Consider the following 27,246-nt stretch of genomic DNA (forward strand, 5'->3'; position numbering starts at 1 on the left):
TCCTAAAAGTGATATGATAGGATATGTGTCTTTTGCTTTCTCACTTACTACAGGTGGCGTGATTACGTCTAGACTCATGTATGGTGCTGTAAATGGCATTGTTTCATTTTTTTCACTAGCGAATATTCCATCTGTACATGGAGCAGTTCTTCTTTGTCCACCCATCTGTTGGTGGACTTTTTGGTTACTTCCATATCTTGGCTATTGTAATACTGTGCCATGCAGATTTGCCTGCCTGTGTCTTTCCAATTCTTTCTTCTTAGATTATAGGTCGAGGAGTGGGCCTGCTGGATCATACGGTAGCTCAATGTTTACCTTTTTAAGGCACCTCCATTCTGTTCTCATTCGTGGCCCTTTTCAAGTTACGTCCCACTTGAAGTTGAGGGTATGCATTTCTCCACAACACCTTCAGCATTTATTGTTTGTAGTTTCCTTGCTGATGGTTATTCTGACAAGTGTGAGCTGATACCTCTTTGTGGTTGAATTCGCCTGTGCCTCATAATCCGTTGAAATTGAGCTTTAAGGCATGTCCTTTTTATTTTTCAACCTGTGTTACCCCTTAGTTCTTCAAAGTGTTCTCTTAAAATATGTGTCACATTTTGAAATGTTTTGGCCATTACCTCCCTCAAGACATTTTGAGGGTAGCTTTCATTTACAGTTCTGCAGTACTTGTTCCTATGAAATGACCATTAGCACAGGCTTTAAAGCTGCTTTTGCAGGTAAATGCCAGAGGGCGGCAGCCTTTCTATGTCCCCACCATGGTAACTAGGGAAAAGCCCTTGCGGCCTGTGGTGTTTCTCGGTTATAAATTAGAGTGGAGTGTGCCCGGACAAACCCACACAAGCTGATGTCTCCTTACTTTTGTTGGATTTTTAAATTTAATTTTTAGTTTTTATTGGAGTAATTCCCCAGTGTGCACGTGGACCACTTCTACTTTGCGCATTCCTCAGTTGATGGACATTTTCATTGCTTCCAAGTGTTGGCTCTGGTAAATATTGTTGGAGTGCAGGATTGCCAGCCTGTGACTTTTTGATTCTCATTTTCTCAGTTGATAGGCCCAGCAGTGGGTGTGATTGATTGACTGGTAGCACCGTGTTTCCCTTTTCAAAGCACCTTCTTTGTGTTTTCATTAGTGGCTCTTACCACGTCCCCCTTAGAATCGAGGGTATGCATTTCTCCACAATCGATTTAGCATTTATTGTTTGCTGCCTTTATGCTAATGGCCCTACTGGCTGCTGTATGCTGATAGGGTTTTGTAATTTGGGTTTGCATGTCTTTGAAAATTCGTAAAACTCATCATGTTTCTCCACCGTTTTCTTTTCTGTTAAAAAAAAGGAAACAGTTGGGAGTACAATATATCTCTTGAAAATGTCTTCTTGGAAGGTTGCCCTATTTTGAAATTTTTGGTCGATTTTCCACCTCAGTATTTTTTTAGAGAGCAGGTGTCATTTCCCGAACTGCAAGTTTGGTGAATATATAGTGACCCTTAGCAATGGGTTTAAAGCTGCTGTTGTGGGAAGTGGCCTCAAGCAGGCAGCATTTCTCCACTCCCAAATCTGGGTACTAGGGCAGCAGAGCCTTTCTGGAAGTCGTGTTCCTAGGTTGTAAATTAAATTGGAATGTGCCTGGAGAAATCCCCATAAGTTTATGTCTCATTATTTCTTCTTGGTTTTAAAATTTTTTTTAATTGTGGTAAAGCTTCGAATATTGTCTGTCCTAGGTGTACACAATCTGGTTCATTTGTACACTATATATGTCTATTCAAGTACAGATCCTCTTCCCATGTAAAATGTTACAGAGTGTTCCACAGACCTCCCTTGGTACATGGCCGGTCTTTTTGAGATATGTATATACTATGTGTTTGTATACATATAGCAACACTAATCTTAACTTATCCATTCCCCCCACCTTTCCTTTTACATGAGCATAGTTTGTTTTCTAAGTCTGTGAGTGTCTTTCTCTGTGGAAATATATTCATTTGTGTCAGTTATTAGATAACGCCTATAAGTGATATCATAGAATACAGGTCTTTGGTTTCCGAGTTACCTCATGTTTCGTGATTATCTCCAGACTCATTTGTGGTGCCTCAAAGAGCAATGGTTCATTGTTTTCCATGGCTAATATTCCATTGTGTACATGGACCACTTCTTCTTTATCCATTCACCTCTTGTTGGATATTTTGATTGCTTCACTGTCTTGGCTAATGTGAATTAGGCTGCACTGCAGTTTTGCGGCCTGTGTCTTCTCGATTCTTGTCTTCTCAGGTGAGAGGTCCAATGGTGCGCCTGCTGGATTGAATGGTACCTCCATTTTTACTTTTAAACACAGCTCCTTTCTCTTCTCATTATTGGCTGTTACCCCTTTACGTCTCACCAGCAGGTGGAGGGCACACAGTTCTTAAAAACCCCGTCAGCATTTATTGTTTGTAGACATTTTGCTGATGGTCAGTCGACTGGTCTAAGTTGAAACTTTTTGTAGATTAGATTGCATGGGTCTAACACTCCCCGAGGTTGAGCTTTTATCCATTTTCCTTTTTTTTTTTTTAAAAGAGCGTGAGTAAAACTTAACTCCTCATACTCTCTTCTTGAAACATTTGCCTGTTTTGAAATTTTTTGTCCATTCCCTACTTCAGCACAATTTTTTAGGGCACGTGTCCTTTACAGCCCTGAGTCCTTGTGAATGTTAAGTGACCATTAGCTGTGAGTTTAAAGCTGCTCTTGCAGGAAACGGCCAGAAGGTGGCAGCATTTCTCCTTTACCAAATTTGGTAACTGGGGAAACAGAGCCTTAATGGAAGTGGTGTTCTAGGTTGTAAATTCGAATGGAATGTGCCAGGAAAAAAGCACTTTATGTTTATGTCTCTTTACTTCTTGTTCATAATTGTAATTTACTTTTTATTTTTTATCCCAGCAAATTGGATTACATTGGTTTGTTTGTTCTAGGTGTGCAAGATGTGGTTCTTTCACACATATACGTGTATCTATTCTTCCTCGCATCCTTTTCCCATGTAGGTTATGACACAATGTTGAGTACTCTTCTCCTGGTCTTCCGTACGTCTTTGGTGATTATATATTTCACATGGTATGTATATCTCTGTTAACCCCAATATGGTAATGTATCCAATCCTCATCCCTTTCTATTTTGTGAACTATCAGATTTTTTAATGAATCTGTGATTGCCTTTCTCTGTGGAAATATCTTCATTGGTATCAATTTTTAAGTAACTCCTAAAAGTGATATGATAGGATATGTGTCTTTTGCTTTCTCACTTACTACAGGTGGCGTGATTACGTCTAGACTCATGTATGGTGCTGTAAATGGCATTGTTTCATTTTTTTCACTAGCGAATATTCCATCTGTACATGGAGGAGTTCTTCTTTGTCCACCCATCTGTTGGTGGACTTTTTGGTTACTTCCATATCTTGGCTATTGTAATACTGTGCCATGCAGATTTGCCTGCCTGTGTCTTTCCAATTCTTTCTTCTTAGATTATAGGTCGAGGAGTGGGCCTGCTGGATCATACGGTAGCTCAATGTTTACCTTTTTAAGGCACCTCCATTCTGTTCTCATTCGTGGCCCTTTTCAAGTTACGTCCCACTTGAAGTTGAGGGTATGCATTTCTCCACAACACCTTCAGCATTTATTGTTTGTAGTTTCCTTGCTGATGGTTATTCTGACAAGTGTGAGCTGATACCTCTTTGTGGCTGAATTCGGCTGTGCCTCATAATCCGTTGAAATTGAGCTTTAAGGCATGTCCTTTTTATTTTTCAACCTGTGATTACCCCTTAGTTCTTCAAAGTGTTCTCTTAAAGTATGTGTCACATTTTGAAATGTTTTGGCCATTACCTCCCTCAAGACATTTTGAGGGTAGGTTTCATTTACAGTTCTGCAGTACTTGTTCCTATGAAATGACCATTAGCACAGGCTTTAAAGCTGCTTTTGCAGGTAAATGCCAGAGCGCGGCAGCCTTTCTATGTCCCCACCATGGTAACTAGGGAAAAGCCCTTGCGGCCTGTGGTGTTTCTCGGTTATAAATTAGAGTGGAGTGTGCCCGGACAAACCCACACAAGCTGATGTCTCCTTACTTTTGTTGGATTTTTAAATTTAATTTTTAGTTTTTATTGGAGTAATTCCCCAGTGTGCACGTGGACCACTTCTACTTTGCGCATTCCTCAGTTGATGGACATTTTCATTGCTTCCAAGTGTTGGCTCTGGTAAATATTGTTGGAGTGCAGGATTGCCAGCCTGTGACTTTTTGATTCTCATTTTCTCAGTTGATAGGCCCAGCAGTGGGTGTGATTGATTGACTGGTAGCACCGTGTTTCCCTTTTCAAAGCACCTTCTTTGTGTTTTCATTAGTGGCTCTTACCACGTCCCCCTTAGAATCGAGGGTATGCATTTCTCCACAATCGATTTAGCATTTATTGTTTGCTGCCTTTATGCTAATGGCCCTACTGGCTGCTGTATGCTGATAGGGTTTTGTAATTTGGGTTTGCATGTCTTTGAAAATTCGTAAAACTCATCATGTTTCTCCACCGTTTTCTTTTCTGTTAAAAAAAGGGAAACAGTTGGGAGTACAATATATCTCTTGAAAATGTCTTCTTGGAAGGTTGCCCTATTTTGAAATTTTTGGTCGATTTTCCACCTCAGAATTTTTTTAGAGAGCAGGTGTCATTTCCCGAACTGCAAGTTTGGTGAATATTTAGTGACCATTAGCAATGGGTTTAAAGCTGCTGTTGTGGGAAGTGGCCTCAAGTAGGCAGCATTTCTCCACTCCCAAATCTGGGTACTAGGGCAGCAGAGCCTTTCTGGCAGTCGTGTTCCTAGGTTGTAAATTAAATTGGAATGTGCCTGGAGAAACCCCCATAAGTTTATGTCTCATTATTTCTTCTTGGTTTTAAAATTTTTTTTAATTGGGGTAAAGCTTCGAATATTGTCTGTCCTAGGTGTACACAATCTGGTTCATTTGTACATTATATATGTCTATTCAAGTACAGATCCTCTTCCCATGTAAAATGTTACAGAGGGTTCCACAGACCTCCCTTGCTAGATGGTCGGTCTTTTTGAGATATGTATATACTATGTGTTTGTATACATATAGCAACACTAATTTTAACTTATCCATTCCCCCCACCTTTCCTTTTAGATGAGCATAGTTTGTTTTCTAAGTCTGTGAGTGTCTTTCTCTGTGGAAATATATTCATTCGTGTCAGTTATTAGATAACGCCTATAAGTGATATCATAGAATACAGGTCTTTGGTTTCCGAGTTACCTCATGTTTCGTGATTATCTCCAGACTCATTTGTGGTGCCTTAAAGAGCAATGGTTCATTGTTTTCCATGGCTAATATTCCATTGTGTACATGGACCACTTCTTCTTTATCCATTCACCTCTTGTTGGATATTTTGATTGCTTCACTGTCTTGGCTAATGTGAATAAGGCTGCACTGCAGTTTTGCGGCCTGTGTCTTCTCGATTCTTGGCTTCTCAGGTGAGAGGTCCAATGGTGTGCCTGCTGGATTGAATGGTACCTCCATTTTTACTTTTAAACACAGCTCCTTTCTCTTCTCATTATTGGGTGTTACCCCTTTACGTCTCACCAGCAGGTAGAGGGGACACAGTTCTTAAAAACCCCGTCAGCATTTATTGTTTGTAGACATTTTGCTGATGGTCAGTCGACTGGTCTAAGTTGAAACTTTTTGTAGATTAGATTGCATGGGTCTAACACTCCCTGAGGTTGAGCTTTTATCCATTTTCCTTTTTTTTTTTAAAAGAGCGTGAGTAAAACTTAACTCCTCATACTCTCTTCTTGAAACATTTGCCTGTTTTGAAATTTTTTGTCCATTCCCTACTTCAGCACAATTTTTTAGGGCAGGTGTCCTTTACAGCCCTGAGTCCTTGTGAATGTTAAGTGACCATTAGCTGTGAGTTTAAAGCTGCTCTTGCAGGAAACGGCCAGAAGGTGGCAGCATTTCTCCTTTACCAAATTTGGTAACTGGGGAAACAGAGCCTTAATGGAAGTGGTGTTCTAGGTTGTAAATTCGAATGGAATGTGCCAGGAAAAAAGCACTTTATGTTTATGTCTCTTTACTTCTTGTTCATAATTGTAATTTACTTTTTATTTTTTATCCCAGCAAATTGGATTACATTGGTTTGTTTGTTCTAGGTGTGCAAGATGTGGTTCTTTCACACATATACGTGTATCTATTCTTCCTCGCATCCTTTTCCCATGTAGGTTATGACACAATGTTGAGTAGTCTTCTCCTGGTCTTCCGTACGTCTTTGGTGATTATATATTTCACATGGTATGTATATCTCTGTTAACCCCAATATGGTAATGTATCCAATCCTCATCCCTTTCTATTTGGTGAACCATCAGATTTTTTAATGAATCTGTGATTGCCTTTCTCTGTGGAAATATCTTCATTGGTATCAATTTTTAAGTAACTCCTAAAAGTGATATGATAGGATATGTGTCTTTTGCTTTCTCACTTACTACAGGTGGCGTGATTACGTCTAGACTCATGTATGGTGCTGTAAATGGCATTGTTTCATTTTTTTCACTAGCGAATATTCCATCTGTACATGGAGGAGTTCTTCTTTGTCCACCCATCTGTTGGTGGACTTTTTGGTTACTTCCATATCTTGGCTATTGTAATACTGTGCCATGCAGATTTGCCTGCCTGTGTCTTTCCAATTCTTTCTTCTTAGATTATAGGTCGAGGAGTGGGCCTGCTGGATCATACGGTAGCTCAATGTTTACCTTTTTAAGGCACCTCCATTCTGTTCTCATTCGTGGCCCTTTTCAAGTTATGTCCCACTTGAAGTTGAGGGTATGCATTTCTCCACAACACCTTCAGCATTTATTGATTGTAGTTTCCTTGCTGATGGTTATTCTGACAAGTGTGAGCTGATACCTCTTTGTGGTTGAATTCGCCTGTGCCTCATAATCCGTTGAAATTGAGCTTTAAGGCATGTCCTTTTTATTTTTCAACCTGTGTTACCCCTTAGTTCTTCAAAGTGTTCTCTTAAAATATGTGTCACATTTTGAAATGTTTTGGCCATTACCTCCCTCAAGACATTTTGAGGGTAGCTTTCATTTACAGTTCTGCAGTACTTGTTCCTATGAAATGACCATTAGCACAGGCTTTAAAGCTGCTTTTGCAGGTAAATGCCAGACGGCGGCAGCCTTTCTATGTCCCCACCATGATAACTAGGGAAAAGCCCTTGCGGCCTGTGGTGTTTCTCGGTTATAAATTAGAGTGGAGTGTGCCCGGACAAACCCACACAAGCTGATGTCTCCTTACTTTTGTTGGATTTTTAAATTTAATTTTTAGTTTTTATTGGAGTAATTCCCCAGTGTGCACGTGGACCACTTCTACTTTGCGCATTCCTCAGTTGATGGACATTTTCATTGCTTCCAAGTGTTGGCTCTGGTAAATATTGTTGGAGTGCAGGATTGCCAGCCTGTGACTTTTTGATTCTCATTTTCTCAGTTGATAGGCCCAGCAGTGGGTGTGATTGATTGACTGGTAGCACCGTGTTTCCCTTTTCAAAGCACCTTCTTTGTGTTTTCATTAGTGGCTCTTACCACGTCCCCCTCAGAATCGAGGGTATGCATTTCTCCACAATCGATTTAGCATTTATTGTTTGCTGCCTTTATGCTAATGGCCCTACTGGCTGCTGTATGCTGATAGGGTTTTGTAATTTGGGTTTGCATGTCTTTGAAAATTCGTAAAACTCATCATTTTTCTCCACCGTTTTCTTTTCTGTTAAAAAAAAGGAAACAATTGGGAGTACAATATATCTCTTGAAATTTTCTTCTTGGAAGGTTGCCCTATTTTGAAATTTTTGGTCGATTTTCCACCCCAGAATTTTTTTAGAGAGCAGGTGTCATTTCCCGAACTGCAAGTTTGGTGAATATTTAGTGACCCTTAGCAATGGGTTTAAAGCTGCTGTTGTGGGAAGTGGCCTCAAGCAGGCAGCATTTCTCCACTCCCAAATCCTGGGTACTAGGGCAGCAGTGCCTTTCTGGAAGTCGTATTCCTAGGTTGTAAATTAAATTGGAATGTGCCTGGAGAAACCCCCATAAATTTATGTCTCATTATTTCTTCTTGGTTTTAAAATTTTTTTTAATTGTGGTAAAGCTTCGAATATTGTCTGTCCTAGGTGTACACAATCTGGTTCATTTGTACATTATATATGTCTATTCAAGTACAGATCCTCTTCCCATGTAAAATGTTACAGAGGGTTCCACAGACCTCCCTTGCTCCATGGTCGGTCTTTTTGAGATATGTATATACTATGTGTTTGTATACATAGAGCAACACTAATCTTAACTTATCCATTCCCCCCACCTTTCCTTTTACATGAGCATAGTTTGTTTTCTAAGTCTGTGAGTGTCTTTCTCTGTGGAAATATATTCATTTGTGTCAGTTATTAGATAACACCTATAAGTGATATCATAGAATACAGGTCTTTGGTTTCCGAGTTACCTCATGTTTCGTGATTATCTCCAGACTCATTTGTGGTGCCTCAAAGAGCAATGGTTCATTGTTTTCCATGGCTAATATTCCATTGTGTACATGGACCACTTCTTCTTTATCCATTCACCTCTTGTTGGATATTTTGATTGCTTCACTGTCTTGGCTATTGTGAATAAGGCTGCACTGCAGCTTTTGCGGCCTGTGTCTTCTCGATTCTTGTCTTCTCAGGTGAGAGGTCCAATGGTGCGCCTGCTGGATTGAATGGTACCTCCATTTTTACTTTTAAACACAGCTCCTTTCTGTTCTCATTATTGGCTGTTACCCCTTTACGTCTCACCAGCAGGTAGAGGGGATACAGTTCTTGAAAACCCCGTCAGCATTTATTGTTTGTAGACATTTTGCTGATGGTCAGTCGACTGGTCTAAGTTGAAACTTTTTGTAGATTAGATTGCATGGGTCTAACACTCCCTGAGTTTGAGCTTTTATCCATTTTCCTTTTTTTTTTAAAAGAGCGTGAGTAAAACTTAACTCCTCATACTCTCTTCTTGAAACATTTGCCTGTTTTGAATTTTTTTGTCCATTCCCTACTTCAGCACAATTTTTTAGGGCAGGTGTCCTTTACAGCCCTGAGTCCTTGTGAATGTTAAGTGACCATTAGCTGTGAGTTTAAAGCTGCTCTTGTAGGAAACGGCCACAAGGTGGCAGCATTTCTCCTTTACCAAATTTGGTAACTGGGGAAACAGAGCCTTAATGGAAGTGGTGTTCTAGGTTGTAAATTCGAATGGAATGTGCCAGGAAAAAAGCACTTTATGTTTATGTCTCATTACTTCTTGTTCATAATTGTAATTTACTTTTTATTTTTTATCCCAGCAAATTTGATTACAATGGTTTGTTTGTTCTAGGTGTGCAAGATGTGGTTCTTTCACACATATACGTGTATCTATTCTCCCTCGCATCCTTTTCCCATGTAGGTTATGACACAATGTTGAGTAGTCTTCTCCTGGTCTTCCGTACGTCTTTGGTGATTATATATTTCACATGGTATGTATATCTCTGTTAACCCCAATATGGTAATGTATCCAATCCTCATCCCTTTCTATTTGGTGAACCATCAGTTTTTTTAATGAATCTGTGATTGCCTTTCTCTGTGGAAATATCTTCATTGGTATCAATTTTTAAGTAACTTCTAAAAGTGATATGATAGGATATGTGTCTTTTGCTTTCTCACTTACTACAGGTGGCGTGACTACGTCTAGACTCATGTATGGTTCTGCAAATGGCATTGTTTCATTTTTTTCACTAGCGAATATTCCATCTGTACATGGAGGAGTTCTTCTTTGTCCACCCATCTGTTGGTGGACTTTTTGGTTACTTCCATATCTTGGCTATTGTAATATTGTGCCATGCAGATTTGCCTGCCTGTGTCTTTCCAATTCTTTCTTCTTAGATTATAGGTCGAGGAGTGGGCCTGCTGGATCATACGGTAGCTCAATGTTTACCTTTTTAAGGCACCTCCATTCTGTTCTCATTCGTGGCCCTTTTCAAGTTACGTCCCACTTGAAGTTGCGGGTATGCATTTCTCCACAACACCTTCAGCATTTATTGTGTGTAGTTTCCTTGCTGATGGTTATTCTGACAAGTGTGAGCTGATACCTCTTTGTGGTTGAATTCGCCTGTGCCTCATAATCCGTTGAAATTGAGCTTTAAGGCATGTCCTTTTTATTTTTCAACCTGTGATTACCCCTTAGTTCTTCAAAGTGTTCTCTTAAAGTATGTGTCACATTTTGAAATGTTTTGGCCATTACCTCCCTCAAGACATTTTGAGGGCAGGTTTCATTTACAGTTCTGCAGTACTTGTTCCTATGAAATGACCATTAGCACAGGCTTTAAAGCTGCTTTTGCAGGTAAATGCCAGAGGGCAGCAGCCTTTCTATGTCCCCACCATGGTAACTAGGGAAAAGCCCTTGCGGCCTGTGGTGTTTCTCGGTTATAAATTAGAGTGGAGTGTGCCCGGACAAACCCACACAAGCTGATGTCTCCTTACTTTTGTTGGATTTTTAAATTTAATTTTTAGTTTCTATTGGAGTAGTTCCCCAGTGTGCACGTGGACCACTTCTACTTTGCACATTCCTCGGTTGATGGACATTTTCATTGCTTCCAAGTGTTGGCTATGGTAAATATTGTTGGAGTGCAGGATTGCCAGCCTGTGACTTTTTGATTCTCATTTTCTCAGGTGATAGGCCCAGCAGTGGTTGTGATTGATTGACTGGTAGCACCGTGTTTCCCTTTTCAAAGCACCTTCTTTGTGTTTTCATTATTGGCTCTTACCACGTCCCCCTCAGAATCGAGGGTATGCATTTCTCCACAATCGATTTAGCATTTATTGTTTGCTGCCTTTATGCTAATGGCCCTACTGGCTGCTGTGTGCTGATAGGGTTTTGTAATTTGGGTTTGCATGTCTTTGAAAATTCGTAAAACTCATCATTTTTCTCCACCGTTTTCTTTTCTGTTAAAAAAAAGGAAACAGTTGGGAGTACAATATATCTCTTGAAATTTTCTTCTTGGAAGGTTGCCCTATTTTGAAATTTTTGGTCGATTTTCCACCCCAGAATTTTTTTAGAGAGCAGGTGTCATTTCCCGAACTGCAAGTTTGGTGAATATTTAGTGACCCTTAGCAATGGGTTTAAAGCTGCTGTTGTGGGAAGTGGCCTCAAGCAGGCAGCATTTCTCCACTCCCAAATCTGGGTACTAGGGCAGCAGTGCCTTTCTGGAAGTCGTATTCCTAGGTTGTAAATTAAATTGGAATGTGCCTGGAGAAACCCCCATAAATTTATGTCTCATTATTTCTTCTTGGTTTTAAAATTATTTTTAATTGTGGTAAAGCTTCGAATATTGTCTGTCCTAGGTGTACACAATCTGGTTCATTTGTACATTATATATGTCTATTCAAGTACAGATCCTCTTCCCATGTAAAATGTTACAGAGGGTTCCACAGACCTCCCTTGCTCCATGGTCGGTCTTTTTGAGATATGTATATACTATGTGTTTGTATACATAGAGCAACACTAATCTTAACTTATCCATTCCCCCCACCTTTCCTTTTAGATGAGCATAGTTTGATTTCTAAGTCTGTGAGTGTCTTTCTCAGTGGAAATATATTCATTTGTGTCAGTTATTACTTAGCGCCTATAAGTGATATCATAGAATACAGGTCTTTGGTTTCCGAGTTACCTCATGTTTCGTGATTATCTCCAGACTCATTTGTGGTGCCTCAAAGAGCAATGGTTCATTGTTTTCCATGGCTAATATTCCATTGTGTACGTGGACCACTTCTTCTTTATCCATTCACCTCTTGTTGGATATTTTGATTGCTTCACTGTCTTGGCTATTGTGAATAAGGCTTCACTGCAGCTTTTGCGGCCTGTGTCTTCTCGATTCTTGTCTTCTCAGGTGAGAGGTCCAATGGTGCGCCTGCTGGATTGAATGGTACCTCCATTTTTACTTTTAAACACAGCTCCTTTCTCTTCTCATTATTGGCTGTTACCCCTTTACGTCTCACCAGCAGGTAGAGGGGACACAGTTCTTAAAAACCCCGTCAGCATTTATTGTTTGTAGACATTTTGCTGATGGTCAGTCGACTGGTCTAAGTTGAAACTTTTTGTAGATTAGATTTCATGGGTCTAACACTCGCTGAGGTTGAGCTTTAATCCATTTTCCTTTTTTTTTAAAAGAGCGTGAGTAAAACTTAACTCCTCATACTCTCTTGAAACATTTGCCTGTTGTGAATTTTTTTGTCCATTTCCTACTTCAGCACAATTTTTTAGGGCAGGTGTCCTTTACAGCCCTGAGTCCTTGTGAATGTTAAGTGACCATTAGCTGTGAGTTTAAAGCTGCTCTTGCAGGAAACGGCCACAAGGTGGCAGCATTTCTCCTTTACCAAATTTGGTAAGTGGGGAAACAGAGCCTTAATGGAAGTGGTGTTCTAGGTTGTAAATTCGAATGGAATGTGCCAGGAAAAAAGCACTTTATGTTTATGTCTCATTACTTCTTGTTCATAATTGTAATTTACTTTTTATTTTTTATCCCAGCAAATTTGATTACAATGGTTTGTTTGTTCTAGGTGTGCAAGATGTAGTTCTTTCACACATATACGTGTATCTATTCTTCCTCGCATCCTTTTCCCATGTAGGTTATGACACAATGTTGAGTAGTGTTCTCCTGGTCTTCCGTACGCCTTTGGTGATTATATATTTCACATGGTATGTATATCTCTGTTAACCCCAATATGGTAATGTATCCAATCCTCATCCCTTTCTATTTGGTGAACCATAAGTTTTTTTTAATGAATCTGTGATTGCCTTTCTCTGTGGAAATATCTTCATTGGTATCAATTTTTAAGTAACTCCTAAAAGTGATATGATAGGATATGTGTCTTTTGCTTTCTCACTTACTACAGGTGGCGTGATTACGTCTAGACTCATGTATGGTGCTGCAAATGGCATTGTTTCATTTTTTTCACTAGCGAATATTCCATCTGTACATGGAGGAGTTCTTCTTTGTCCACCCATCTGTTGGTGGACTTTTTGGTTACTTCCGTATCTTGGCTATTGTAATAATGTGCCATGCAGATTTGCCTGCCTGTGTCTTTCCAATTCTTTCTTCTTAGATTATAGGTCGAGGAGTGGGCCTGCTGGATCATACGGTAGCTCAATGTTTACCTTTTTAAGGCACCTCCACTCTGTTCTCATTCGTGGCCCTTTTCAAGTTACGTCCCACTTGAAGTTGAGGGTATGCATTTCTCCACAACACCTTCAGCATTTATTGTTTGTAGTTTCCTTGCTGATAGTTATTCTGACAAGTGTGAGCTGATACCTCTTTGTGGTTGAATTCGCCTGTGCCTCATAATCCGTTGAAATTGAGCTTTAAGGCATGTCCTTTTTATTTTTCAACCTGTGATTACCCCTTAGGTCTTCAAAGTGTTCTCTTAAAGTATGTGTCTCATTTTGAAATATTTTGGCCATTACCTCCCTCAAGACATTTTGAGGGCAGGTTTCATTTACAGTTCTGCAGTACTTGTTCCTATGAAATGACCATTAGCACAGGCTTTAAAGCTGCTTTTGCAGGTAAATGCCAGAGGGCGGCAGCCTTTGTATGTCCCCACCATGGTAACTAGGGAAAAGCCCTTGCGGCCTGTGGTGTTTCTCGGTTATAAATTAGAGTGGAGTGTGCCCGGACAAACCCACACAAGCTGATGTCTCCTTACTTTTGTTGGATTTTTAAATTTAATTTTTAGTTTTTATTGGAGTAATTCCCCAGTGTGCACGTGGATCACTTCTACTTTGCGCATTTCTCGGTTGATGGACATTTTCATTGCTTCCAAGTGTTGGCTATGGTAAATATTGTTGGAGTGCAGGATTGCCAGCCTGTGACTTTTTGATTCTCATTTTCTCAGGTGATAGGCCCAGCAGTGGGTGTGATTGATTGACTGGTAGCATCGTGTTTCCCTTTCCAAAGCACATTCTTTGGGTTTCATTATTGGCTCTTACCACGTCCCCCTCAGAATCGAGGGTATGCATTTCTCCACAATCGATTTAGCATTTATAGTTTGCTGCCTTTATGCTAATGGCCCTACTGGCTGCTGTGTGCTGATAGGGTTTTGTAATTTGGGTTTGCATGTCTTTGAAAATTCGTAAAACTCATCATGTTTCTCCACCGTTTTCTTTTCTGTTAAAAAAAGGAAACAGTTGGGAGTACAATATATCTCTTGAAATTTTCTTCTTGGAAGGTTGCCCTATTTTGAAATTTTTGGTCGATTTTCCACCCCAGAATTTTTTTAGAGAGCAGGTGTCATTTCCCGAACTGCAAGTTTGGTGAATATTTAGCGACCCTTAGCAATGGGTTTAAAGCTGCTGTTGTGGGAAGTGGCCTCAAGCAGGCAGCATTTCTCCACTCCCAAATCTGGGTACTAGGGCAGCAGAGCCTTTCTGGAAGTCGTGTTCCTAGGTTGTAAATTAAATTGGAATGTGCCTGGAGAAACCCCCATAAATTTATGTCTCATTATTTCTTCTTGGTTTTAAAATTTTTTTTAATTGTGGTAGAGCTTCGAATATTGTCTGTTCTAGGTGTACACAATCTGGTTCATTTGTACATTATATATGTCTATTCAAGTACAGATCCTCTTCCCATGTAAAATGTTACAGAGGGTTCCACAGACCTCCCTTGCTCCATGGTCGGTCTTTTTGAGATATGTATATACTATGTGTTTGTATACATAGAGCAACACTAATCTTAACTTATCCATTCCCCCCACCTTTCCTTTTAGATGAGCATAGTTTGTTTTCTAAGTCTGTGAGTGTCTTTCTCTGTGGAAATATATTCATTTGTGTCAGTTATTACATAACGCCTATAAGTGATATCATAGAATACAGGTCTTTGGTTTCCGAGCTACCTCATGTTTCGTGATTATCTCCAGACCCATTTGTGGTGCCTCCTAGAGCATTGGTTCATTGTTTTCCATGGCTAATATTCCATTGTGTACGTGGACCACTTCTTCTTTTTCCATTCACCTCTTGTTGGATATTTTGATTGCTTCACTGTCTTGGCTATTGTGAATAAGGCTGCACTGCAGCTTTTGCGGCCTGTGTCTTCTCGATTCTTGTCTTCTCAGGTGAGAGGTCCAATGGTGCGCCTTCTGGATTGAATGGTACCTCCATTTTTACTTTTAAACACAGCTCCTTTCTTTTCTCATTATTGGCTGTTACCCCTTTACGTCTCACCAGCTTGTAGAGGGGACACAGTTCTTGAAAACCCCGTCAGCATTTATTGTTTGTAGACATTTTGCTGATGGTCAGTCGACTGGTCTAAGTTGAAACTTTTTGTAGATTAGATAGCATGGGTCTAACACTCCCTGAGGTTGAGCTTTTATCCATTTTCCTTTTTTTTTAAAAGAGCGTGAGTAAAACTTAACTCCTCATACTCTCTTCTTGAAACATTTGCCTGTGTTGAATTTTTTTGTCCATTCCCTACTTCAGCACAATTTTTTAGGGCAGGTGTCCTTTACAGCCCTGAGTCCTTGTGAATGTTAAGTGACCATTAGCTGTGAGTTTAAAGCTGCTCTTGCAGGAAACGGCCACAAGGTGGCAGCATTTCTCCTTTACCAAATTTGGTAACTGGGGAAACAGAGCCTTAATGGAAGTGGTGTTCTAGGTTGTAAATTCGAATGGAATGTGCCAGGAAAAAAGCACTTTATGTTTATGTCTCATTACTTCTTGTTCATAATTGTAATTTACTTTTTATTTTTTATCCCAGCAAATTTGATTACAATGGTTTGTTTGTTCTAGGTGTGCAAGATGTGGTTCTTTCACACATATACGTGTATCTATTCTTCCTCGCATCCTTTTCCCATGTAGGTTATGACACAATGTTGAGTAGTCTTCTCCTGGTCTTCCGTACGCCTTTGGTGATTATATATTTCACATGGTATGTATATCTCTGTTAACCCCAATATGGTAATGTATCCAATCCTCATCCCTTTCTTTTTGGTGAACCATAAGTTTTTTTTAATGAATCTGTGATTGCCTTTCTCTGTGGAAATATCTTCATTGGTATCAATTTTTAAGTAACTCCTAAAAGTGATATGATAGGATATGTGTCTTTTGCTTTCTCACTTACTACAGGTGGCGTGATTACGTCTAGACTCATGTATGGTGCTGCAAATGACATTGTTTCATTTTTTTTCACTAGCGAATATTCCATCTGTACATGGAGGAGTTCTTCTTTGTCCACCCATCTGTTGGTGGACTTTTTGGTTACTTCCATATCTTGGCTATTGTAATACTGTGCCATGCAGATTTGCCTGCCTGTGTCTTTCCAATTCTTTCTTCTTTGATTATAGGTCGAGGAGTGGGCCTGCTGGATCATACGGTAGCTCAATGTTTACCTTTTTAAGGCACCTCCATTCTGTTCTCATTCGTGGCCCTTTTCAAGTTACGCCCCACTTGAAGTTGAGGGTATGCATTTCTCCACAACACCTTCAGCATTTATTGTTTGTAGTTTCCTTGCTGATAGTTATTCTGACAAGTGTGAGCTGATACCTCTTTGTGGTTGAATTCGCCTGTGCCTCATAATCCGTTGAAATTGAGCTCTAAGGCATGTCCTTTTTATTTTTCAACCTGTGATTACCCCTTAGTTCTTCAAAGTGTTCTCTTAAAGTATGTGTCTCCTTTTGAAATGTTTTGGCCATTACCTCCCTCAAGACATTTTGAGGGCAGGTTTCATTTACAGTTCTGCAGTACTTGTTCCTATGAAATGACCATTAGCACAGGCTTTAAAGCTGCTTTTGCAGGTAAATGCCAGAGGGCGGCAGCCTTTGTATGTCCCCACCATGGTAACTAGGGAAAAGCCCTTGCGGCCTGTGGTGTTTCCCGGTTATAAATTAGAGTGGCGTGTGCCCGGACAAACCCACACAAGCTGATGTCTCCTGACTTTTGTTGGTTTTTTAAATGTAATTTTTATTTTTTATTAGAGTAATTTCTCACTGGGTACGTGGACCATTTCTACTTTGTGCATTCCTCGGTTGATGGACATTTTCATTGCTTCCAGGTGTTGGCTATGGTAAATGTTGTTGGAGTGCTGGATTGCCAGCCTGTGACTTTTTAATTCTCATTTTCTCAGGTGATAGGCCCAGCAATGGGTGTGATTGATTGACTGGTAGCACCGTGTTTCCCTTTTCAAAGCACCTTCTTTGTGTTTTCATTAGTGGATCTTACCACGTCCCCCTCAGAATCGAGGGTATGCATTTCTCCACAATCGATTTAGCATTTATTGTTTGCTGCCTTTATGCTAATGGACCTACTGGCTGCTGTGTGCTGATAGGGTTTTGTAATTTGGGTTTGCATGTCTTTGAAAATTCGTAAAACTCATCATGTTTCTCCACCGTTTTCTTTTCTGTTAAAAAAAAAGGAAACAGTTGGGAGTACAATATATCTCTTGAAATTTTCTTCTTGGAAGGTTGCCCTATTTTGAAATTTTTGGTCGATTTTCCACCCCAGAATTTTTTTAGAAAGCAGGTGTCATTTCCCGAACTGCAAGTTTGGTGATTATTTAGTGACCTTTAGCAATGGGTTTAAAGCTGCTTTTGTGGGAAGTGACCTCAAGCAGGCAGCATTTCTCCACTCCCAAATCTGGGTACTAGGGCAGCAGAGCCTTTCTGGAAGTCTTGTTCCTAGGTTGTAAATTAAATTGGAATGTGCATGGAGAAACCCCCATAAGTTTATGTCTCATTATTTCTTCTTGGTTTTAAAATTTTTTTAATTGGGGTAAAGCTTCGATTATTGTCTGTCCTAGATGTACACAATCTGGTTCATTTGTACATTATATATGTCTATTCAAGTACAGATCCTCTTCCCATGTAAAATGTTACAGAGGGTTCCACAGACCTCCCCTGCTACATGGTCGGTCTTTTTGAGATATGTATATACTATGTGTTTGTATACATAGAGCAACACTAATCTTAACTTATCCATTCTCCCCACCTTTCCTTTTACATGAGCAGAGTTTGTTTTCTAAGTCTGTGAGTGTCTTTCTCTGTGGAAATATATTCATTTGTGTCAGTTATTAGATTACGCCTATAAGTGATATCATAGAATACAGGTCTTTGGTTTCCGAGTTACCTAATGTTTCGTGATTATCTCCAGACTCATTTGTGGTGCCTCAAAGAGCAATGGTTCATTGTTTTCCATGGCTAATATTCCATTGTGTACGTGGACCACTTCTTCTTTATCCATTCACCTCTTGTTGGATATTTTGATTGCTTCACTGTCTTGGCTATTGTGAATAAGGCTGCACTGCAGCTTTTGCGGCCTGTGTCTTCTCGATTCTTGTCTTCTCAGGTGAGAGGTCCAATGGTGCGCCTGCTGGATTGAATGGTACCTCCATTTTTACTTTTAAACACAGCTCCTTTCTGTTCTCATTATTGGCTGTTACCCCTTTACGTCTCACCAGCTTGTAGAGGGGACACAGTTCTTGAAAACCCCGTCAGCATTTATTGTTTGTAGACATTTTGCTGATGGTCAGTCGACTGGTCTAAGTTGAAACTTTTTGTAGATTAGATAGCATGGGTCTAACACTCCCTGAGGTTGAGCTTTTATCCATTTTCCTTTTTTTTTTAAAAGAGCGTGAGTAAAACTTAACTCCTCATACTCTCTTCTTGAAACATTTTCCTGTTTTGAATTTTTTTGTCCATTCCCTACTTCAGCACAATTTTTTAGGGCAGGTGTCCTTTACAGCCCTGAGTCCTTGTGAATGTTAAGTGACCATTAGCTGTGAGTTTAAAGCTGCTCTTGCAGGAAACGGCCACAAGGTGGCAGCATTTCTCCTTTACCAAATTTGGTAACTGGGGAAACAGAGCCTTAATGGAAGTGGTGTTCTAGGTTGTAAATTCGAATGGAATGTGCCAGGAAAGAGCACTTTATGTTTATGTCTCTTTACTTCTTGTTCATAATTGTAATTTACTTTTTATTTTTTATCCCAGCAAATTTGATTACAATGGTTTGTTTGTTCAGGTGTGCAAGATGTGGTTCTTTCACACATATACGTGTATCTATTCTTCCTCGCATCCTTTTCCCATGTAGGTTATGACACAATGTTGAGTAGTCTTCTCCTGGTCTTCCGTACGCCTTTGGTGATTATATATTTCACATGGTATGTATATCTCTGTTAACCCCAATATGGTAATGTATCCAATCCTCATCCCTTTCTATTTGGTGAACCATAAGTTTTTTTTAATGAATCTGTGATTGCCTTTCTCTGTGGAAATATCATCATTGGTATCAATTTTTAAGTAACTCCTAAAAGTGATATGATAGGATATGTGTCTTTTGCTTTCTCACTTACTACAGGTGGCGTGATTGCGTCTAGACTCATGTATGGTGCTGCAAATGGCATTGTTTCATTTTTTTCACTAGCGAATATTCCATCTGTATATGGAGGAGTTCTTCTTTGTCCACCCATCTGTTGGTGGACTTTTTGGTTACTTCCATATCTTGGCTATTTTAATACTGTGCCATGCAGATTTGCCTGCCTGTGTCTTTCCAATTCTTTCTTCTTAGATTATAGGTCGAGGAGTGGGCCTGCTGGATCATACGGTAGCTCAATGTTTACCTTTTTAAGGCACCACCATTCTGTTCTCATTCGTGGCCCTTTTCAAGTTACGTCCCACTTGAAGTTGAGGGTATGCATTTCTCCACATCACCTTCAGCATTTATTGTTTGTAGTTTCCTTGCTGATAGTTATTCTGACAAGTGTGAGCTGATACCTCTTTGTGGTTGAATTCGCCTGTGCCTCATAATCCGTTGAAATTGAGCTTTAAGGCATGTCCTTTTTATTTTTCAACCTGTGATTACCCCTTAGATCTTCAAAGTGTTCTCTTAAAGTATGTGTCTCATTTTGAAATATTTTGGCCATTACCTCCCTCAAGACATTTTGAGGGCAGGTTTCATTTACAGTTCTGCAGTACTTGTTCCTATGAAATGACCATTAGCACAGGCTTTAAAGCTGCTTTTGCAGGTAAATGCCAGAGGGCGGCAGCCTTTGTATGTCCCCACCATGCTAACTAGGGAAAAGCCCTTGCGGCCTGTGGTGTTTCTCGGTTATAAATTAGAGTGGAGTGTGCCCGGACAAACCCACACAAGCTGATGTCTCCTTACTTTTGTTGGATTTTTAAATTTAATTTTTAGTTTTTATTGGAGTAATTCCCCAGTGTGCACGTGGACCACTTCTACTTTGAGCATTCCTCTGTTGATGGACATTTTCATTGCTTCCAAGTGTTGGCTATGGTAAATATTGTTGGAGTGCAGGATTGCCAGCCTGTGACTTTTTGATTCTCATTTTCTCAGGTGATAGGCCCAGCAGTGGGTGTGATTGATTGACTGGTAGCACCGTGTTTCCCTTTTCAAAGCACCTTCTTTGTGTTTTCATTAGTGGCTCTTACCACGTCCCCCTCAGAATCGAGGGTATGCATTTCTCCACAATCGATTTAGCATTTATTGTTTGCTGCCTTTATGCTAATGGCCCTACTGGCTGCTGTGTGCCGATAGGGTTTTGTAATTTGGGTTCGCATGTCTTTTAAAATTTGTAAAACTCATCATTTTTCTCCACCGTTTTCTTTTCTGTTAAAAAAAAGGTAACAGTTGGGAGTACAATATATCTCTTGAAATTTTCTTCTTGGAAGGTTGCCCTATTTTGAAATTTTTGGTCGATTTTCCACCCCAGAATTTTTTTAGAGAGCAGGTGTCATTTCCCGAACTGCAAGTTTGGTGAATATTTAGTGACCTTTAGCAATGGGTTTAAAGCTGCTGTTGTGGGAAGTGACCTCAAGCAGGCAGCATTTCTCCACTCCCAATTCTGGTTACTAGGGCAGCAGAGCCTTTCTGCAAGTCGTGTTCCTAGGTTGTAAATTAAATTGGAATGTGCATGGAGAAACCCCCATAAGTTTATCTCTCATTATTTCTTCTTGGTTTTAAAATTTTTTTAAATTGGGGTAAAGCTTAGAATATTGTCTGTCCTAGGTGTACACAATCTGGTTCATTTGTACATTATATATGTCTATTCAAGTACAGATCCTCTTCCCATGTAAAATGTTACAGAGGGTTCTACAGACCTCCCTTGCTACATGGTCGGTCTTTTTGAGATATGTATATACTATGTGTTTGTATACATAGAGCAACACTAATCTTAACTTACCATTCTCCCCACCTTTCCTTTTACATGAGCAAAGTTTGTTTTCTAAGTCTGTGAGTGTCTTTCTCTGTGGAAATATATTCATTTGTGTCAGTTAGTAGATAACGCCTATAAGTGATATCATAGAATACAGGTCTTTGGTTTCCGAGTTACCTCATGTTTCGTGATTATCTCCAGACTCATTTGTGGTGCCTCAAAGAGCAATGGTTCATTGTTTTCCATGGCTAATATTCCATTGTGTACGTGGACCACTTCTTCTTTATCCATTCACCTCTTGTTGGATATTTTGATTGCTTCACTGTCTTGGCTATTGTGAATAAGGCTGCACTGCAGCTTTTGCGGCCTGTGTCTTCTCGATACTTGTCTTCTCAGGTGAGAGGTCCAATGGTGCACCTGCTGGATTGAATGGTACGTCCATTTTTACTTTTAAAAACAGCTCCTTTCTGTTCTCATTATTGGCTGTTACCCCTTTACGTCTCACCAGCAGGTAGAGGGGACACAGTTCTCTAAAACCCCGTCAGCATTTATTGTTTGTAGACTTTTTGCTGATGGTCAGTCGACTGGTGTAAGATTAGCGTTACCATATGTATACAAATACATATTATATACATGTATCAAAAAGACTGAACATATAGCAAGGGAGGTCAACGGAACACTGTAATATTTTACATGGGAAGAGGATCTGTACTTGAATAGACATATATATAATGTACAAATGAACAAGATTGTGTACACCTAGGACAGACAATATTCTAAGCTTTACCCCAATTAAAAACATTTTAAAACCAAGAAGAAATAATGAGACATAAACTTATGGGGGTTTCTCCATGCACATTCCAATTTAATTTACAACCTAGGAACACGACTTCCAGAAAGGCTCTGCTGCCCTAGTACCCAGATTTGGGAGTGGAGAAATGCTGCCTGCTTGAGGTCACTTCCCACAACAGCAGCTTTAAACCCATTGCTAAAGGTCACTAAATATTCACCAAACTTGCAGTTCGGGAAATGACACCTGCTCTCTAAAAAAATTCTGGGGTGGAAAATCGACCAAAAAATTCAAAATAGGGCAACCTTCCAAGAAGAAAATTTCAAGAGATATATTGTACTCCCAACTGTTACCTTTTTTTTTAACAGAAAAGAAAACGGTGGAGAAAAATGATGAGTTTTAAAAATTTTAAAAGACATGCGAACCCAAATTACAAAACCCTATCGGCACACAGCAGCCAGTAGGGCCATTAGCATAAAGGCAGCAAACAATAAATGCTAAATCGATTGTGGAGAAATGCATACCCTCGATTCTGAGGGGGACGTGGTAAGAGCCACTAATGAAAACACAAAGAAGGTGCTTTGAAAAGGGAAACACGGTGCCACCAGTCAATCAATCACACCCACTGCTGGGCCTATCACCTGAGAAAATGAGAATCAAAAAGTCACAGGCTGGAAATCCTGCACTCCAAGAATATTTACCATAGCCAACAGTTGGAAGCAATGAAAATGTCCATCAACGGAGGAATGCGCAAAGTAGAAGTGGTCAACGTGCACACTGGGGAATTACTCCAATAAAAAATAAAAATTAAATTTAAAAATCCAACAAAAGTAGGGAGACATCAGCTTGTGTGGGTTTGTCCGGGCACACTCCACTCTAATTTATAACCGAGAAACACCACAGGCCGCAAGGGCTTTTCCCTAGTTACCATGGTGGGGACATACAAAGGCTGCCGCCCTCTGGCATTTACCTGCAAAAGCAGCTTTAAAGCCTGTGTTAATGGTCATTTCATAGGAACAAGTACTGCAGAACTGTAAATGAAACCTTCCCTCAAAATGTCTTGAGGGAGGTAATGGCCAAAATAATTCCAAATGAGACACATACTTTATGAGAACACTTTGAAGAACTAAGGGGTAAACACAGGTTGAAAAATAAAAAGGACATGCCTTAAAGCTCAATTTCAACGGATTATGAGGCACAGGCGAATTCAACCACAAAGAGGTATCAGCTCACACTTGTCAGAATAACTATCAGCAAGGAAACTACAAACAATAAATGCTGAAGGTGTTGTGGAGAAATGCATACCCTCAAATTCAAGTGGGACGTAACTTGAAAAGGGCCACGAATGAGAGCAGAATGGTGGTGCCTTAAAAAGGTAAACATTGAGATTCCATATGATCCAGCAGGCCCACTCCTCGACTTCTAATCTAAGAAGAGAGAATTGGAAAGACACAGGCAGGCAAATCTGCATGGCACAGTATTACAATAGCCAGGATATGGAAGTAACCAAAAAGTCCACCAACAGATGGGTGGCCAAAGAAGAACTCCTCCATGTACAGATGGAATATTCGCTAGTGAAAAAAAATGAAACAATGCCATTTGCAGCACCATACATGAGTCTAGACGTAATCACGCCACCTGTAGTAAGTGAGAAAGCAAAAGACACATATCCTATCATATCACTTTTAGGAGTTACTTAAAAATTGATACCAATGAAGATATTGCCACAGAGAAAGGCAATCACAGATTCATTAAAAAAACTTATGGTTCACCAAATAGAAAGGGATGAGGATTGGATAAATTACCATATTGGGGTTGAGATATACAAACCATATGAAATATATAACCACCAAAGTCGTACGGAAGACCAGGAGAAGACTACTCAACATTGTGTCGTAACCCTACATGGGAAAAGGATGCGAGGAAGAATAGATACACGTATATGTGTGAAAGAACCACATCTTGCACACCTAGAGCAAACAAACCATTGTAATCAAATTTGCTGGGATAAAAAATAAAAGTAAATTACAAATATGAACAAGAAGTAATGAGACACAAATTAAAGGGCTTTTTCCTCGCACATTCCATTCTAATTTTCAACCTAGAACACCCCTTCCAGTAAGGCTCCGTTGCCCTAGTAACCAGATTTGGTAAAGGAGAAATGTTGCCGCCTTGTGGCCGATTCCCGCAAGAGCAGCTTTTAACCCACAGCTAATGGTCACTTACCATTCACAAGGACTCAGGGCTGTAAAGGACACCTGCCCTCAAAATTGTGCTGAGGTAGGGAATGCATAAAAAAATTCAAAACAGGCAAAATTTTCAAGAAGATAATATGAAGAGGTAAGTTTTACTCACTCTCTTTTTAAAGAAAGGAAAATGGATAAAAGCTCAATCTCAGGAATTATTAGACTCATGCAATCTAATCTACAAAAAGTTTTCAACTCGCACCAGTCGACTGACCATTGGCAAAATGTCTACAAACAATAAATGCTGAAGAGGTTTTAGAGAACTGTGTACCCTCTAGCTGCTGGTGAGATGTAAAAGGGTTAAACGCTAATAATGAGAACAGAAAGGAGCTGCGTTTAAAAGGAAAAATTGAGGTACCATTCAATCCAGCAGGCGTACCAATGGACCTCTCACCTGAGAAGACCAGAATGAAGAAGACCCGGGCTGCCAAAGCTGCACTGCAGCCTTATTCCCAATAGACAAGAGAGTGAAGCAACCAAAATGTCCATCAACAGATGAAAGGATAAAGAAGAAACGGTCCCTGTACACAATGAATACTAGACATGGAAAACGATGAAACACTGCTCTTTGAGGCACCATAGATGATCTTGGAGATAATCACAGAACATGAGGTAAGTCGGAAAGCAAAAGTCCTATATCCTATGATATCACTTATAGGCGTTATCTAATAACTGACACAAATGAACATATTTCCACAGAGAAAGTCAATCACAGACTTATTAAAAAAATACTGTGCTTGTCTAAAAGGAAAGGTGGGGGGAATGGATAAATGAAGATGAGCGTTACCATATGTATACAAATACATATTATATACATATATCAAAAAGACCGACCGTATAGCAAGGAGGGTTTACGGAACAATCTGTAATAATTTACACGGGAAAAGGATCTCTACATAAATAGGTATATAGAATATGTAGATGAACCAGAGTGCGTACACCTTGGACAAACAACATTCTAACCATTACCCCAATTGATAAAATTAAAACAACGAACTAGGAGTAATGAGACATAAACTTATGGGGAGTTTTCCTGGCACATTCGATTCAAATTTACAACCTAGGCAAACGACTTCCAGAAGGGCTCTGCTGCCCTAGTACCCAGATTTGGGAATGGAGAAATGCTGCATCCTTGTGGCCGTTTCCCACAACAGCAGCTTTAAACCCACTGCAAAAGGTCACTAAATATTCACCAATTGCAGTTCTGTAAATGACACCTGCCCTCCAAAAAATACTGAGGTCGAAAATCGACCAAAAAATTCTAGAGTGCAACCTTCCAAAAAGAAAATTTGAAGAGGTATATTATAGTCACACTTTTTTTCTTTTAACAGAAAACAAAAAGGCGTGGAAAAATGATGACTTGTAGGAATTTTTAAAGACATGTAAACCCAAATTACAAAAACCTATCAGCTCACAGCAGCCAGTAGGGCCATTAGCATAACTGCTGCAAACAATAAATGCTAAATCGATTGTGGAGGAATGCGTACCCTCTATTCTAAGGGGGACGTGGTAAGAGCCACTAATGAAAGCACAATTGAGGTGCCTTGAAAAGGTAAACGTTGAGCTACCATACCAGTCAAACAATCACACCCAATGCTGGGTCTATCACCTGAGAAAGTGAAAATCAAAAATCACAGGCTGGCAATCCTGCACTCCAGCTATGTTTACCATAGGCAACACTTGGAAGCAACGAAAATGTCCATCAAGAGAGGAATGCACCAAGAAGAAGTGGTCCATGTACACAATGGAATATTAACCATGGAAAACATTGAAGCAGTGCTCTTTGAGGCACCATAGATGAGCCTGGAGATAATCACAAAACATGAAGTAGGTCGGAAAGCTAAAGACCTATAGCCTATATTATCATTTATGGCATTATCTAATAACTGACACAGATGAACATATTTCCAAAGAGAAAGAAACTCACAGGCTTAGAAAACAAACTATGCTCATCTACGAGGAAAGGAGGGGGGAAATTTGGAAATGAAGATTAGTGTTACTATACATATACAAATACATATTATATACATGTATCCAAAAGACCGAACATATCGCAAGGGAGGTCGACGGAACACTGTAATATTTTACATGGGAAGAGAGTCTGTACATTAATAGACATACATAATGTACAAATGAACCAGATTGTGTACACCTAGGACAAACAATATTCTAAATTTTACCCAGATTAAAAAAAAATTTAAAAACCAAGAAGAAGTAATGAGACATTAACTTATGGGGATTTCTCCTGGCAAATTCCATTCTAATTTACAACCTAGGACAATGACTTCCAGAAAGGCTCTGCTGCCCTAGTACCCAGATTGGGGAATGGAGAAATGCTACCTCCTTTTGGCCGTTTCCCACAACAGCAGCTTTGAACCCACTGCAAAAGGTCACTAAATTTTCACCAACTTGCAGTTCTGTAAATGGCACCTGCCCTCCAGAAAATTTCTGGGGTCAAAAATCGACCCAAAAATTCAGAAGAGGGCAACCATCGAAGAAGACAATTTCAAGAGCTATATTGTGCTCACGGTTTTTTCTTTTAAGAGAAAAGAAAAAGGCGTAGGAATATGATGAATTTTAAAAATTTTAATGACATGCATACCCATATTACAAAAACCTATCAGCTCACAGCAGTCAGAATGGCCATTAGGAAAAATACTGCAAAAAATGAACGGTGAAGGGAGTGTGGAGAAATGCGTACACTCGGTTGTAAGGGGGGGCATGTAAAGAGACATTAATGAAAACACAATGTAGGTGCTTTGAAAAGGTAAACATTAGGCTACCAGTCAATCAATCACAACCACTGCTTGGCCTATCACCTGAGAAAATGAGAATCAAAAAGTCACAGGCTGGCAAACCTGTACGCCAGCAAGATTTACCATAGCCAGCACTTGGAAGCAATGAAAATGTCCATCAACCGAGGAATGCACCAAGAAGAAGTGGTCCACGTACACAAAGGAATATTACTCTAATAATAAATATAAATTAAATTTAAAAACAAACAAAAGCAAGG

The sequence above is a fragment of the Eschrichtius robustus genome, chromosome 9 (genome assembly GCF_028021215.1).
Source record: "Eschrichtius robustus isolate mEscRob2 chromosome 9, mEscRob2.pri, whole genome shotgun sequence".
NCBI classification, from domain to species: Eukaryota; Metazoa; Chordata; class Mammalia; order Artiodactyla; family Eschrichtiidae; genus Eschrichtius; species Eschrichtius robustus.